General features: G+C 35.0%; 1 protein-coding gene across 18 annotated transcripts in view; it reads left to right on the forward strand.

Moving 5' to 3' along the window:
* Positions 1–15,899, forward strand: part of IKZF2 (IKAROS family zinc finger 2) — a 231,203-nt gene that overhangs the window by 43,689 nt on the left and 171,615 nt on the right. The window contains exon 2 of one of the 18 annotated variants that reach the window (XM_082396895.1): positions 6,356–6,404. The exons of the other annotated variants lie outside the window; for them this stretch is intronic. The gene's annotated coding sequence lies outside the window, so the exon portion shown is untranslated. The remainder of the gene's footprint in view (positions 1–6,355; positions 6,405–15,899) is intronic. 18 annotated transcript variants of the gene reach the window in all.

Raw genomic sequence — 15,899 nt, forward strand, 5'->3', positions numbered from 1 at the left:
ATAGTACACTATTTTTGTCCTCCTGTAGCTCGTGCTCTGGTTTGAAAGAGACATCCGAACAGGGCATTATACTATGATAAGCTCAGTGTTATTATTATGGGGAGTGAGGGGTGGTACTAGTTTGAGAAGACTTCCTGGAGGGAGATGATGCTTAAGCTGAGACTTATTAAATGAATAGGATTTAGGAGAGAAGCAGAAGGCTTGTTCACCAAACAAACCCACAGCGGGAGCTGAGAAAGAATATGATATGTTCTGGGAAATACAAACAGATTGGTATTTCTGGAGTGCAAAGTTGGAGTCTTGGAATTTGAAGCCAGAGATGACTCTGGAGAATTAACCAGGGCAAGATAATGGAATATCTTTTATAAGAGGAAACTTGGATTTCATTTTCAAGGGAGCACAGGGTTTTAACAAAGAAGATTACTTCAGTTTTTTTTATTGACATGGATCATACCAGCTACAATAGGAGTAAAATGATTGTGGCCAGGGAACACTCTAGGGGCAGGGGGTTCTTTAACAGGCTGTTGCAACGACAGAGTGAAAAGTCATGAGAGCTAGTGGTAGTGAAGATAATAAGGAAGAGAAGGATTTGGGATATAATAGCTTAAAGTGGACAGGACTTGGATAGTAGGGTTAAGGAGAGGAGAAAGTTCATGATGATGATATCTAGATTATTGGATAGAGGCAATAGGTTCCATCAGGGAAGATAGGAAATCCTGGAGCAGGTTTCCAGGAAAAGATTTAGTTTAGTTTAATTCTGTATACAGAGAGTTTGAAGCACCTGTGGAATTTGGGAGAGGCTAGTAATCAGGCAGGAGGATAGTTTAGACTAAGTGTGAATTTTCCTAATTAGTGATATCTAATATGTAGCTTGTGGTTTTGTTACTTTCCCTCCTGTATTACTTTAACAATAGTTTAGTATTTCTTTAAAAAATTCTTCCCTAAGTAATTCTCAGCATTTGATCAGTGACCATATTTCCCCAACTGCCCCCATTGAATCAAAATTCTATATGGAAATGTACGATCACAGGTTTAATGAGCTCTTTTTGCTTAATGGAGTCCTTTTATGCTAGTCTCAGAAGTTGGATTAGTTGATGTGATTGACTCACTGATTTTTAAACAAAACATGCTAGCCCTCTCCTTAAAATTTTGATGGTTACATATTTTAAAAAAATCATATGCCATACACTCCAAGGCCTCTACTGTAATGATTTGTCTTTATTCTGTAACCTATTTCTCATCTATAAATACATAGCTTAAAACATATGAGGAATCATTTGTTAACTAAGTACTAGCCAGTTCTGCTACATTAATAGCCAAAGAATTTAATGATTTTATGCAGAGCCTTTTTGAAAACTTTGAGATAAATATACAACATGATATATATCATTTGGAAATTATTTGGTACATAATTTTTTTTTAAGTTTATAATATTGTGCCCCTTGGGATAAAATAATGTAAGGGGAAAAGTGTGGTATAGAAAACATCTTAATCTATTTCCTCAAAACATATATTACAGAACTCTATCTTAGAAATTAAGTCCTGATTACCCAAGACACCATGAAATTTCAAATGAATGTTAATGATGAAAATAACTTCATCTGAGATTTCCTGTATGTGGAGATTCAGAACTTGCTGTGGAGATATTTTTATCTTTTAATCACTGATCCAGCAAACATTTATTAAGCATTTTCTTTGTGTGATGCACTGCTGATGCTGGGGCACAAAAAATGTGTTAGGGCTTTTTTTTGGAATGGATGTTATCTTTCAAGGTCCAAGTGAATTCATATTTTATTTGAGATATTAATAATCCCATTGCATTTAGAAGCAAATAAGTGTGTTGTGCTCACCATAGTTTATATCCATTGTAGAGAAATGAACTGCTTCTCACCTTTTACCTCTGAGTATTCTTCAAAAGTGTATAAATTTGAAGACACACAATGAAACAGAGACAAAAATACAGCCAGCTTCTAAAATAAGTTCCCACAGGAGAACATTTCTCCAAGAAAGTTTTTAGAATGTAGGATTTTGTTCTCAGCCTTGTAAGTTCCCAAACTTGATTGGCAGCATGCATAGAGTGGTCCCGTATCTCAAGGTTGACTCGCATTAAACAAGTTTACAAAATTGATGTTTAAAATTGGAATACCAATTTATGTCTGTACTTTCATTAAAAATAAAACAAACAAACAAAACCTGAACCAACTAACATAGGATCTGGATCACCTCAGTTGGCTTGACCAGATCTTTTTTTGTGTGTGTACTGACCTATATGGGTAAAGCAACAAAGGTCGTTTGGTTAGCAAGGAATCCAAACAAAGGGAGTTAGTTACATAATTCAAATGTTTAATGGCATCAGACTAAGAGACCCTAATATGTTCAGCATCACAATAGAAATAGCAGTGCCATTTGCATCAGTATGGTTGAAGTCTTTTGTCCAATTCCTTCTTCCCTGAATGGACATGAATTTAGATTCCCTAGATATAGCCTCAGCCAAAATACTTCTGAGAGTCATTTTTTTTTCTTGGCTTCCTTGGCTAAATCCCGCAGATTCAGTTTTTAACTTATACATGTAATCAGGTTATAACCAATTCTTGTCAGCCTAGGATCCGTTCATTTTCTTTAATGTAATTTTACATTTCTGCTTAGATTTGTTAAATGTTGATTTTATAGCCTAACTCTATGAAAGCTATCTTATAATACCTATAAAGGACACCCCAACTACTATTACCATAAATTCAAACTTCCATTCACAGAAATGTTGATGGGTGATGTGGCCAGCAGTTTAAGAGGTCTTAGTATCTATTTTAGATGAAGATGGAAAATAGCACTGCCACCTGAGAAAGGCACCTTACGTTAGCTGGGGATCTAGGAGAGCTTCTAATTAATAGGTCAGGAGGAATAAACATCACACTAGTTTCATGAAATCTCTGAAGTAGTCCGGCCACAGCAAATGAGATTTTATAGAAAAGTATAGTATTTTAGGTTAGTTAATAGGGAAGGCTATCTTAATTACTGAGTGTGAATTTAAGAATATTTTTTCAAAGCACACAGCTTTATTTTGGGGCCACATGTTGATTATAAAGAAATTAATTAGAGATTTTCCAGATGTGAATCTTTGAAGAAAATGGCTATGCCTTATCTATTGGGTTGGCCAAAAAGTTCGGGTTTTTCCGTAAGATGTTACAGAATATTTCTTCATTCCCAGTATACAGTACCATACTGGGTCATTGTAGGAGCCCAGTAATTATTTATTGAATTAAGGAACTGCTTATGATTCACATATTGCATATGTGTATTTAAATAATGTGTTTCTGATCTATTTGAGGAAAGTTGGAAAGTTGATTTCTTAGATGTTGAAATAATTCTGAAATCCCATTTTACCTGTGATTTTCTTTGTTAGGGTATGTATTTATTTCAACCATGTCTCAGTCTCAAAAGGATTTTGTAATCTTCAGATCAGCCCCAAACAGATGATCTTCAAGATTCTAAACGTCTCTTCAGTTTTCTGATTCCATACTAACATAGTCAGTGGAATTCAAGTTAGTGTAAATGTTTCAGTGAATATGTTATAGTCATCATCATTGTCTTCATTACTAATATCTTTATATGACACATTTAGTGTTTACAGATTTCACGCCGCATATAATTTTAAAATCAGTTTTTCTATCACTTGTTTAAAACTGCATGTACAAAGTGGAATGCTTCAATTAACTTTTCTTATGCTCTCCAGATATTTTGAGGAGCATATAATTAATCAGTGTAGAGTCACGTTCTAATAAATTAACATTCTGGTGTCTACACCTTTGACATTTTTGTCATTGCTCTCTTATTATCATGGAAGCTGTAGCTCTCCTTACACCTGACGGTGTCAACTTTACCTGCTACTTACTAAGACATCAGTATGCAGGGCTTGGCCATATTTTGAAGTGCTGGGAAGCTACATTGCTCTGTTTCTGTTGAATTAACTAAGAATTTCTGGCTGAGTTCTAAAGAGGAATTATTCCTTCTGCAACTATATAAAACATTTCCTGTTATGTCATTTTCATGAAGAACCTTGTTGTTCTGTATTTGTTGTTCAAAACAAACATTTTAGCAAGTAGTATTTACGTATGGAAATATATTTCTTTTGTAAGACATGTCTTTCAAGCCTTTTAATCAGATTTATGTCAGTAACTTTATTATCCAGATGGTCTGAGGTAGATTGCATTATTTTCATTACATTTGTTACCTTCTTGATAGAAAAGTAGCATTTGTATACCTTTTCGAGCTGAAGATTTACGTTTAACTCCTGATTGAAGTAGGTTCATTTATTTTTACTAGAAATGATTGCTTAGATTATTCATATATCACTTAGAGCTTGGAAATTGGGCTGTTTAAGAATTTTTAGGTATTGAAAATAGGTGAGTAGTGCTTATCATTTTTAGACACTGTTTTAAAATTATAAGTACTTTAAAAACACTGATTCTAACATAGTATTTTGAAATATAAAACAAATTCTATTATATTGCTGAATGTTGCAAAATATTTGAAAGTGGTAATAGATTTTGTTTGAACATAACTGAGAACTAGAAAAAGAAATATGAGATATTTTTCTGTAAGTCTGCTGTTTTTTACTCAAAATATGAATTACACACTGCCATCTGTCTGAACTATGACAAATTAATGACCTAATTACAGTTTTTGGATTCAGTTTTAACAAAAAGAAACACTCCTGCTCCCCAAGAAAACATAATTTAAAATAAACTATTTTTACATATATTGTGCTAACAATAAGGCTATCTTTTGATGAATTTGAGTAGTTTTAGTTGGTCCCACAGTTTGAGTACAATAACTGGTAACAAATTTAAAGATCTGTTATTTTTTAAGCAAATCAGAGAAATTATAGTTAACTAAACAATTGCTTTCATACAACTGTATGTGCAAGAGAGTGCCATTTATGTTTTAAAAGTGTGTGTGTGTGTGTGTGTGTGTGTGTGTGTGTGTGTGTGTGTGTGTGAGTGAAAGCAAAGAATAAGGAAGGAAAGAAGGTAGGAAAGACCAGACTATTGGTAGTGTTCACTTTGGCTTATGTGAAGGTAAATAGGGTGTTTTATCATTTATTCTAAATAGTTCTGCATTATTTGGATCTTTTATAAAAGATCTTTTACTTGTATAATTAAAAAAAAAAACGAATTCAGTCAACCATCTTCTCAAAGCACGGAGCTGTTTTGTAAGAGAGACAATGATATCTCTGATAAGAAAGGTCTAACCTTGAAATTTCAGTGATATAGTAGACTCATGAAATTGGACTACTGCCGTTGATGATAAATACTGAAGTTAGGGGTATTCTCGTATACAAATGCTGTCAACAGACTCATTGAATATTATTTTAAATTTATTCTGAATATAAGGTATTTTCTTAATGGCTGTAATACAGTGGAATTTCCAAATAAATTTACATACTCTGGAAGTTTTTTTGAGTGATATTGATTTATAGCATGAGATGCTGTAAAGTAAATAATGTTCATATAAGTGTACTTCTGGCAATGGTAAGGAGACATGTAGCATTACGATGCCGAAAGAAATCTGAGTAGAATAAGTTAAAACTTATCCTTAGGTTTTCCGTTCTACCTTGTATATGATAATAAAGTTTACTTTTTTAAAAGACCCTTAGTCTCTTTTTCATGTTCATCAATTTAAAATTCCATTGAATGTTTCTCATTGAAAGGAAAGAGTAGAGGTATGGAGTATAGAGAACAGAGAAGAGAGCTAGCTCAAGAAGAGAGAACACAAATGGCAAATCCAGAAGTGAGGGATAAGCCACAGAACCCACTTGAGTTAGCAGATCTACTGGAGAGAGGAATAGGCAAATGAAATATAGGATCTTTCCCTTCCTTTTTTCTTCTTTCAGAAAGCATAAATAAATATCTGAATTTATAAGTTAATTAAAGAAGTTACCTCCTGCTTGAGTGATGAAGAATGTGGCCATAAGATTAAAGTGGTTTCTGGTAGAAGATAAATGATAAATATTGATAGTCAATAGAAAGAAGTGTACTTTTTCAGATATCTGAAAACCAGGGAGTGAAAGATGGGGGTTGACTGGTTAGAAGAACTGGAGTCCTAAGGGTTTCAGCCTAGAAAGATTGGAAGATTGAAGCAGTAGAAGTCGGTAGTACCTAAAATAGATTGTTTGATGTCATAACCCAGTGGTGTTACTGATGGCCATCTTGGACTCATCTATTGCTTTTATCTTTTGCAAAAGTGACTGAAATATGTGCTGTGTCTGAGAGGTATCCTAATTGGTTGTGTTCCTAAATTATAACAGATGCAGTCAACTTTGGTCTTGTCCCTCAATTGCCTTTTTACTTCATTTCAGTGGGAAAGGCCGTTGGGGAGTTAGGGAGACCATAAGCCTGCCAGAAACAGTAAGAACTTTCTCTGCTTTCTTTCTTTTTTTTTTTCCCCTCATGGGAGGCGGCAATGAAGAAGGAACTTGATATTGAGCAGATGAGATGGGGTTTTGCATCCAGTTTTCGTTCTCTGATCTCTTGTTTTTCCATTTTCCTCCTGAAGTATCTAAGACACAAGCACTGAGTGTTTCAAAAGACTTTCTTCAGATCATACCCTGTCAGAGATTTAGAATTCCCAGGTTGGCTGTTACCTACTGGAATACTCTTCTAAAATTAACCTTGTGATAATACTGCAGTAAAAATTTATCAGACGTGAGATGAAGTTTACACATGTATTATTGTTGAAGGGAAGGTTTGCTAAGCCCATAAATAATAAAAACAAGATCAGGGTATATGTTTAACTGGCTTAAGAAAAAACAGTTTTTAAGCCTATTAAAAGTCATATATTTTATTTGTAAAATATTTTAGACTATTTGAAATGCTTTCACATCTAACATACAATGTGCTCATTAAAACTTGATCTTAATATTTATTTAAGCAGTCTCAGAGGAATCTATTCTTCCTGGCATTACTTAAGCCTTTTATTTGTTACTAGAAAATAATAAACATATATTTTTTAAAAATACAGAACTGAATGAATTTTCCTCTTCCCCTCCCTGTGTGGTAAAAAAAAGTGAGCCCTGATATATATCAAATGTGAGACCTCTAGACAGATATTTCATCTCTTAGAATCTCAGTTTGTAAAACAGGGATATTAATAATCTGCTTTGTCAGAGGAGTGGCAAGCGTTAGAAATAATATATGTAAAGGCTCCAGAATGGTGACTGGCATGGAGTAAGTTAACCAGAATGGTAGCTATTATTTTATTGTTAGATAAAAAGAATATGAGAAAAAACTTGAATCAAATAACCAAGAAAAAGATCCCACATACATGTTGTATCAACTAGTCTTCTAGAAAGGATATGCTTTTAGTCTGCTTTTAATCAACAACAATTAAAAAAAGTAGTCCAAAGCATTGCTGATAAAACTCAAGATATATGCATCACTGAGTGGATATTTTTGCTCTTCATGTGTCTGAGTGCTGTCAGATCGTCCTTGTTTGAAAAGAAATGTGTGCGCAGATATGAAGCAATTATTAATTCTGTTGTATTCAAATCAATTACTAAAGAAATGAAACTAAAATTACCTAATTAATGAGAATCACAAATAAACCTGCTCTGTTTGTGAGGGATGTAATTGAAATGGTAATTATGCGGTAGGAATGCACTTCATTTGAAGATGGCAGCTCAGAAGACGTGTTTGGTGGCAGGATTTGACTGCACAGTGTGCCTCCCTCCTGACCTGGCCCAGAGAGGGGTCTTGTTTGCTTATTTACTAGATATGTTGGTGAGTGAATTCCCAGTATGGTTCTGAAATTCCATGAATTTCCATACTCATGGAGCTGTGTGTCCTACATCATTACCCATCTCTCTGTTGCATATCTGGAATTCTCAGAACTATGTATCAGTCCCCAGTAATGTCCATTTTTTTCCTCTGTGAACAATCAAGAAGAAAAGTGGATATTCTTTTAAAAAGATTTTATAGCAGAGTACATAATAAACAGACTACTCATAGGTCATTTGGTTAAAAGATGCAGAAATCTTTGTAAATCCCAATGAGATCATTTAAAGTTACCCATTTTGCTTTTCATGTCTGAAGTGTAACTTTTCCTGGGTCTGGGTTACTATGAGCATAGTGTCAGTGTGCAATCAGTCCTTAAAACCAAATGATCCTTTTTATCCAGGAATAGTTTCCTCTCTAAAAACTAGGAAGGCTTTATCACTTCCTATCTTGTTTTACCATTACTCCATTGCTTGTGTACATCTTATCGCCCCTGTAAGACTGGAATCTCCTTGAGCGCAGGGAAAATGACTATAATCTCTACAGCCTGAGGGTAGCCGTCAGAGCCTGACTTCAGTGCTGATCAGACTTGGGTTTATGACTTGGGCTGTGCTATGTGTTAATCTCCAATTCCTCCTTTGTCAAAGGAGGCAAAGTTAGTACTTGTCTCTCGGGGTTGTTGTGAGGATTAATAAAACACTTCAGTAAAGCTTCTATCACAGTGCCTAACACATTTCAAGAAATATTAGTTTCTCTTTTCCACAGAAGTTAGCTAGCATGTTGCCTTACACGTATGTCTCTCAATCAAGAAGGCTGCCTATTAATTTTTAACTACATTATGAGTTAATATGAATCGCTTATTTGGCTAGACACCTTAGAGATGTAACTCAGTTATTTCTATAAGTTATTAGTCAGATTAACCCCACAGGTTTGGTCACTTCAGCACTGTGTGTCCTAAGGGTACATCACCCAGCTAGTCTTTTTACCCACAAGGCAGTTTTAAAATAAATGGTCTAAAGTTAACACTAGCTTAGGCTCTTGAACTCTCTTAGCAACACTCATTCAAGCAAAATACTGTGTTAGACTAAAAGCTTCAGGTTCTTAGAGGCCTCACATGACTTCATAAAATGCATCTTTTTAGGCCCATGTTGCTCTACAGTACAGAGATAGATTTTATAAAGATTCTGAAAGATCTGTAGAGAATCTTTATATATATATAAATTCCCCCCCATACATTTTGGTTATTTGTTGTTAAGAAGAAGTATGAAGTAAGAGAGATTGTTGAGAAAGTTTATAGTTTTAAAGTTATTATTATTCAATATCCTGTGATAAGCCATAATGGAAAAGAATTTTGGAAAGAATGTGTACGTGTGTGTTGATATACATATGTATATATACACACATATATCTGAATCACTTTGCTGTACAGTAGAAATTAACACAACATTGTAAATCAACTATACTTCAATAAAAAAATAAAGTTATTATTATTTTGTCTAATGAAGGTTTCTAATTTCCATGATCCAAGATCTCTCAAATCATAACCTAGCCATTTAGTAGACACACATGACAATGGGAGTAATACTGCTGCTGTTTTTAGTGAACTCTTACCCAGTAGCTAAATCCCAATGATCATTTGAAAACCCATGAATCAAATGCCTCTTCCTTGAAACTGTACACATTTCTGCTTATGCTAGATTGTGAGGCCAGACCTTAATTTTCTTAGAGCAATCGTGATACTTATCACCTTTGTCCATGACATAATTGTTATAACAGTACCTAGGATCAGATACCCAACCTTTAGGAAAATTTTTTTTTCCAGTTTTTATCTGAATCCTTTCTTGAAATAATTGATTAAATGTGTCTGAGCAATTTTAAAAGAGCAACCAATCTTCTTAAGAACTAATCATTTTATTGCTTCTCTACCTTTGGTTTTTCTTTTTCTTTTCTTTTTCCTTTCTTTATTGGTACAACAAAATTGTATGTTATTTGGAAGTTCATGAAATGTAGTTTGCTTGGTATAGGTTCTGTAAATTAAGCCTATAATATTTAACTGGCATATATTGGAAAGCAATGTACTTAATCCTAACTGAACTGAAAGTGCTTGTATCTCTATAGTAGCAATTTAATGATAACAGGTCATCTGCATTTTTATGCTGAAAAGAACCCTTTGTGGTAATCAATCTGTAATTTTCTGTTTGCCATCTTTTTCTTTATTGTGTGAGCGGGTTGGAGTTGAATTACTGTAAAATACTTTTGCTGCTAGCAAGTTGTTTTTAATCAATTAAAGTGCATTGTTACTTACTTGGGTGGCTCTTCAGGATGGTGGGGAACTTCAGCACTCCCCCAAATGCTTGCTTTTCAAATGTGGAGTTCTTGGATACATTTTGGATACTGATATATTTTCAGAATCATGTATCTGGATGGGCACACCTCTGGTGATTAAGGCCTATTAAGTTGTATTTACCACTTTATAATAAAGCCTTTTTTTGGGTTTTTTTTGCTTTAAAGTGCACTCATGCTTTGAATTTGGTGTTTTACTTCTTTGCTGCCCGTGAGAGACCCTGGGCTTGGTAATTAGTATTTATTTCCAAGTTTCTATTTTTACCATGTGTTTTGATTTTCTAGGTTACTGACTATTGAGATAAAGGAAATGGTCCAGTTAGTTGCAATCAGAAAGCTAGAAGCTTTTGATAGAAAAGTGAGAAAAATGTACTGCCCCTGTCTGAGAGAAAGAAACAGAGAGGGAGTGGCTTCATTAGAAGTGTCATAATCAGTGGCTGCCAATTACTCAGTGAACAGAAAACATCTGGTATTCACCTACATCTATTAGCAGCCCTTATGTTTCCATCTGCAGGTCATTGTCTCTTTCTCAGTTTTTTTTTTTTTAGATACTGCGATGCTTTGACTTTCCAATCTGTATCTGGTACTGGTTCTTTCCTCAAACTCTACATCTAGTCCATCAGAAACAGTTGGCTCCACTTCGAAAATATATCTTTAAAAAAATTTTTTTTTAAATTTATTGTTTTTGGCTGCGTTGGGTCTTCGCTGCTGCGCATGGGCGTTCTCCAGTTGCGGTGAGAGGGGGCTACTCTTCGTTGCAGTGCGTGGGCTTCTCATTGCAGTGGCTTCTCTTGTTGTGGAGCACAGGCTCTAGGGCTTCAGTAGTTGCAGTGCGTGGGATCAGTAGTTGTGGCTCACGGGCTCTAGAGTGCAGGCTCAGTAGTCGTGGCACACGGGCTTCGTTGCTCCGCGGCATGTGGGATCTTCCCGGACCAGGGCTCAAACCCGTGTCCCCTGCATTGACAGGCAGATTCTTAACCACTGTGCCACCAGGGAAGTCCCCCAAAATATATCTTGAATTTACATAATGTTCACTCCTACATCTCTAGTCTGAGCTGCCATCATTTCCTAGTCTTCTAAACCTAAAATATTCCAAAAATTTGTAGCTGGTCTTTCTGCCTCCATTCTTTTTCTTCTTTGCCCCATAATGCACCCAATAGTCAGACCTGCACTTTCTAAAACTGAAACCAGATAATAACCATCCATTGCTTTAAACACAAAACTTCTCTATTAAAAACAGAATAAAGTTGAAATCCCTTTCCGGAGTCTGCAAGGTCCTATAGGACATGGCTCCCGCCTCTCTCTGAGTCCTCCTCCTCCATTCTTCTTCTTCTTCTTCACTAACCTCTCAAAATATCTCTCCTCTTTCTTCTCCTTGGACAGGGCAAGGTCATTCCCATCTGAGGGTTTGGAACACTCTTCCTTCATAACTTTGAATGAAGCCTCCTTCTTTTCTGCTGTCACTCAGCTCAACTGTTGCCCCTTTGGAGAGGCTTTTCCTGAGCACCCTAGATAAATAAGCCCCTCTCAGGCATTCTATGACATTACCCTATTCTATTTTGTTATACTTAATAGTATCTGAAATTATCTAGTTTATTTATTTGTCTCTTCTCTCAACACACGCTTGAAGAACATTTGTCTTGGTCACTGAGGTAACCCCAACGCTCAGAATTGGGCCAGGAACATAGTAGATGATAAATATGGGCTCAAGGTCTCACTAAATTACTGTCCTTTCCCTTCCATAAATAGAATTCTGCATGCGTGTGTTTATGTGTGTGTGTGTGCATGCATGCCGGTGCGTGCGCATGCACCAGTATGATAAACACAGTATTTTATACTGTAATATCTATTCCAAAGCCTGTATTTTAGAAATCTGCATATTGAGGCCCAAGGTCACATGGGGAAAGAGTAGAACAGTGATTTAAAACCTTGTGTTCTTGCTCTTGGCCTGGTGTTGCTTCCCTTACATAATTTGCTCTTTCCTTCTTTTCATTCATTTGTTCATTTGCTTCATTCACAATAAATATTGGGTACCTGTTTGCTCTGGAACATAGCAGTTTCTGTGGGTGCAGATGTTGTTATGCTTTGGGGTGGGGCCCAATGGAAGTGGTTTAGGTTTTCAAGTAACATAGACCTGGGGTCAAGTCCTTGCTCTGCTCCTCACTTTAAGGTAAATGTAGGGAATTGCTGATATTTGATTGTTCCACTATGTGACCTTGGGAGTGTTTCTTGGATGTTCTACACTCATTTCCTTCAGCTGTAAATAATAATACCTGTCAAAATGTTTTAAGAAATAAATGCAGTAACTTACATAAAGCACTTAGCTCATTTTCTGGCACAAATAACTGTTATTCTTTGTAGATTATAAATATTTGCATATTATTTCTATATTTATTAGATATGGTTCCTAAGATATTACTTGAACTATAAGTAGTATCAACTCAGTCTAAAGTTATCTCTTGCCTTCTAGAGAATATGAGTATTTTTCTTACTTGATTGTTATAACGTTTAGAATATTCTTTTCCATTAAAAAAACAAACAAGTTTGCCATCCACAAATTTCACTGTTTCACAAATCATTGTGGTGTTTCACAAATTTATTTTATTTTATTATGGTAACTTTATTTAGCTTTTCTATTTGATTTTATATTACACTTAATAGTATTTTAATTATTATGGTTGATTATCATGATAATTTAATAGTCTCTTAGTACTTAAGAAAGGGAATCCTTTATAAAAGCAATCAAATCTCATTTCTTTAGTTCCTAGGATGTTTTGGAAATACATTTTTTAAAGTTAGTTAATTGGGTGGAAAAATTACATGTTATAATTTTCAGAAAAGAAAATTGATATACCTAACCAAAAATTCTGATAGTATTCAATAGATTAGAAGCTAAAGAGAAAATGACAACAAGTATACCATTGATTGCAAATTACTTTTATTTAGGTAGGATTAACCATCTTCATTCTATGACTATATGTGCATACTATAGATCAATAAGGTGTTCAGAATGGAATTAACTATCTGGAAGGAAGTGGTGTTATCTAAAACCTACAGCTGGAAAATACAAGAATTAGAAACTATTTGATTAATGCTGGATCACATAATTATCCAATGATTAAAGACTGCTTGGTGGAACTGACATAATGGGGTTTTCTTTTTGGAAAATAATATTTGAATTTTAATGGTGTTCCGCTTGGTATTTAGTAAAAATGCAATTCACTAAGAATACACTTAGGGTTTAGACAGAGACCTAACCTCTGTAGCTTGGTGGTTTGGCACTTCTGATGCAGATTTGGGGAGAGGTTTGAAATTAGGATGTAAAGTCAGAACAGCATGACTTCAGCTAATGTACTGTTTGCCCTTGACCCCTTCTCCACTACCTGCCAGTAATGATAGGCGTTTGACAAGTGTAAGTACCTAACGCCCATTTTATTTACAGTTTTCATAGCTAATGAATAATAAGAAAACGTCCACCAGGACCTGACTGTTTACCTCTCTAATAGCCATTTACAGATGGTGCATGTTGTGGCTGTCACAAAGCCATGTCCTATAATCACATTTGATGTAAGTAACTGCTCGCCATTCTGTATTGTGGTTGGAGCTGGAGAAATAGAAAACTGGTCATTTCCCGGCAGATAGCAGTAAGTTTCAATTCAGTCAGAATGCTGTATGTACTGTGATAGGTTTATAATTATTACCCAAAGATTGATGGTTTTTTGGTGAGTGTAAATTTGTGCAGCAGTAATCCATTAAGAAATCGATAATCATTCCATTCTGATGTGTAGTTCCTATTCACTGTTATAAATGTGTACTTGGAGCTGAAACCAGTGCCTTTTTTTTTTTTTTTTGAAATTGTAGTTGACGCTATTGGAAATGAGGGGATTATTATAACATTTTTTTCTTCAGTCCGATTCCTTTTTCTTTGCCTGTGTTCTCTTGCCCCATATGGCATACCTAATGAAAGGCTGCATATTTTCATACCATTTACAAAATTTATTTAGACCTTTATTTAATGTTTCGGTCTCCTTTTCTCCATCTTTTACTTAATTGTTTAATAATGGCAAGTCTAAGTTTAAAGTGCCTCAGTGTTTCTTTCTGTAATGTGGAGGTGATTTATTAGCAAATATACATGATCAGGAAAGTGTGGTAGTTTCTTCCCTTTAAAATAAAATTTTAACCTCAAAGCTATAATCTCATAAAAAGCAAACCTAACATTTATTTATTTACTCATACCTGTTAAGCACTGTGCTAGATGCTTTTGCGGAAGCAAGGATTAAAACAACATTGACCTTGCTCTCAGACAAGCTTATATTTTAGAGAAAGGGAGGCCAAAATCAGCACAAATAACATAAGGATGTGAAGAAAGAAGAGAAGTGGTGGGGGAAATGTCAGCTCTGAAACCATCCATTACGTAAGTTCCGAACTGGAACTTTGGTGTTATGGTATGATAGTGCTGGGGATGATGGGGTGTGGGTAATGAGCTTCATCCCACAGGGGATGTGGCCAGTGTTACAAAATTCTGCCATGGTCTGGGACTGAAGAGCAGTCTAAATAAAGATTCTAAATAAAAGTGACATAGGGGCAGAGTAGAAAGTTAAAACAGTAGAGAAAGATATAAAATGAAAAGTAAAAGCCCCACTGCCCAGGTTATCCCAGCCCTCCGTTTCTCATGTTACTAATTTCTTAATTATCCTTCCATAATTTTTTGGTATATTCTAGCATGTTAAGTCTAGTGCTAGTTCAGCTAGAATATAGACTACCACATCTATATATTTTTCTTTTTTTTTTTTTTTTTTTTTTTTACTACCAGTAGGATTACACTGTGCATACTGACTTATGGCTTGATTTTGCATTTAGGAATTTTGTTTTGGACTTTTTTTTTTGTTCTTGGGTGCATATAATTCCATTATACATTATACCCTGAGGATACACTGTGATTTACTTAGATAGTCCTTCAACGATGAGCATTTAGTTTGTTTCTAGGTGTTTGCTATTACATAAACAGTGTTACAGTGAATGGCCTGTCCATCCATTTACCTTTGCACAGGCGTCCTTAGGATAACTTGGCTGCAGAATTGCTGTCATGAAGTATGTGCAGTGACCATTTTGGTGGATAAAGTATGGGCAGATTGCCCTGTGAAAAGGTTACCAATTTACACTACAAGTAGGCTGTGAGTCCTTGTTTTGTCACCTTCGACAACCCTGAATTTTATCAATGTTGGTTAATATGATAGGGGGGAAATAGTATCTAAGGTTATTTGACATTTCTTAATTATGGTTACTTAAACAGTATTTTGTATGTTTGTTGGTTGGAATGTCTGTGTTTAATTTCTGTCCATGAAGAACATTTCTACTTCAGCATCCAGAAGAAATTATAATTAAAAACTCTATTAAGAACTAGGAGAAAGGAGGAAAAAGATTTTATTTGGGGTCCATGTCTCAAGGCAGATTTAATGGGAAGATACTGATTGTTTGATGTTAAACAAAAACTTCCAAAAGTTAAATATGGCAGAAAATGTAGCTTTTATTCCTGTTTCTGCTTTCATTTCATTGGTTCATCTTGGTAAATCACGTAAGAAACTCTTCCAAGGTATTTAGCATAGTGCTTCAATAAAGTTCTAAGGTTAACAAAATCTTAATTGTTATACCATGGAACATGGCTATCCTTGTAGTAGCAATTCTTTTAAGAGAAAAGAGTGCGTATCTAAAAAGTAGAAGTAGCAAGCAGAGAATACAGAAAGAAAAATAAGGTGTTACTTAAAAACTATTTGATTAATTACATTG

Source organism: Balaenoptera borealis (assembly GCF_965194805.1).
Source record: "Balaenoptera borealis genome assembly, chromosome: 6".
Lineage (NCBI taxonomy): Eukaryota > Metazoa > Chordata > Mammalia > Artiodactyla > Balaenopteridae > Balaenoptera > Balaenoptera borealis.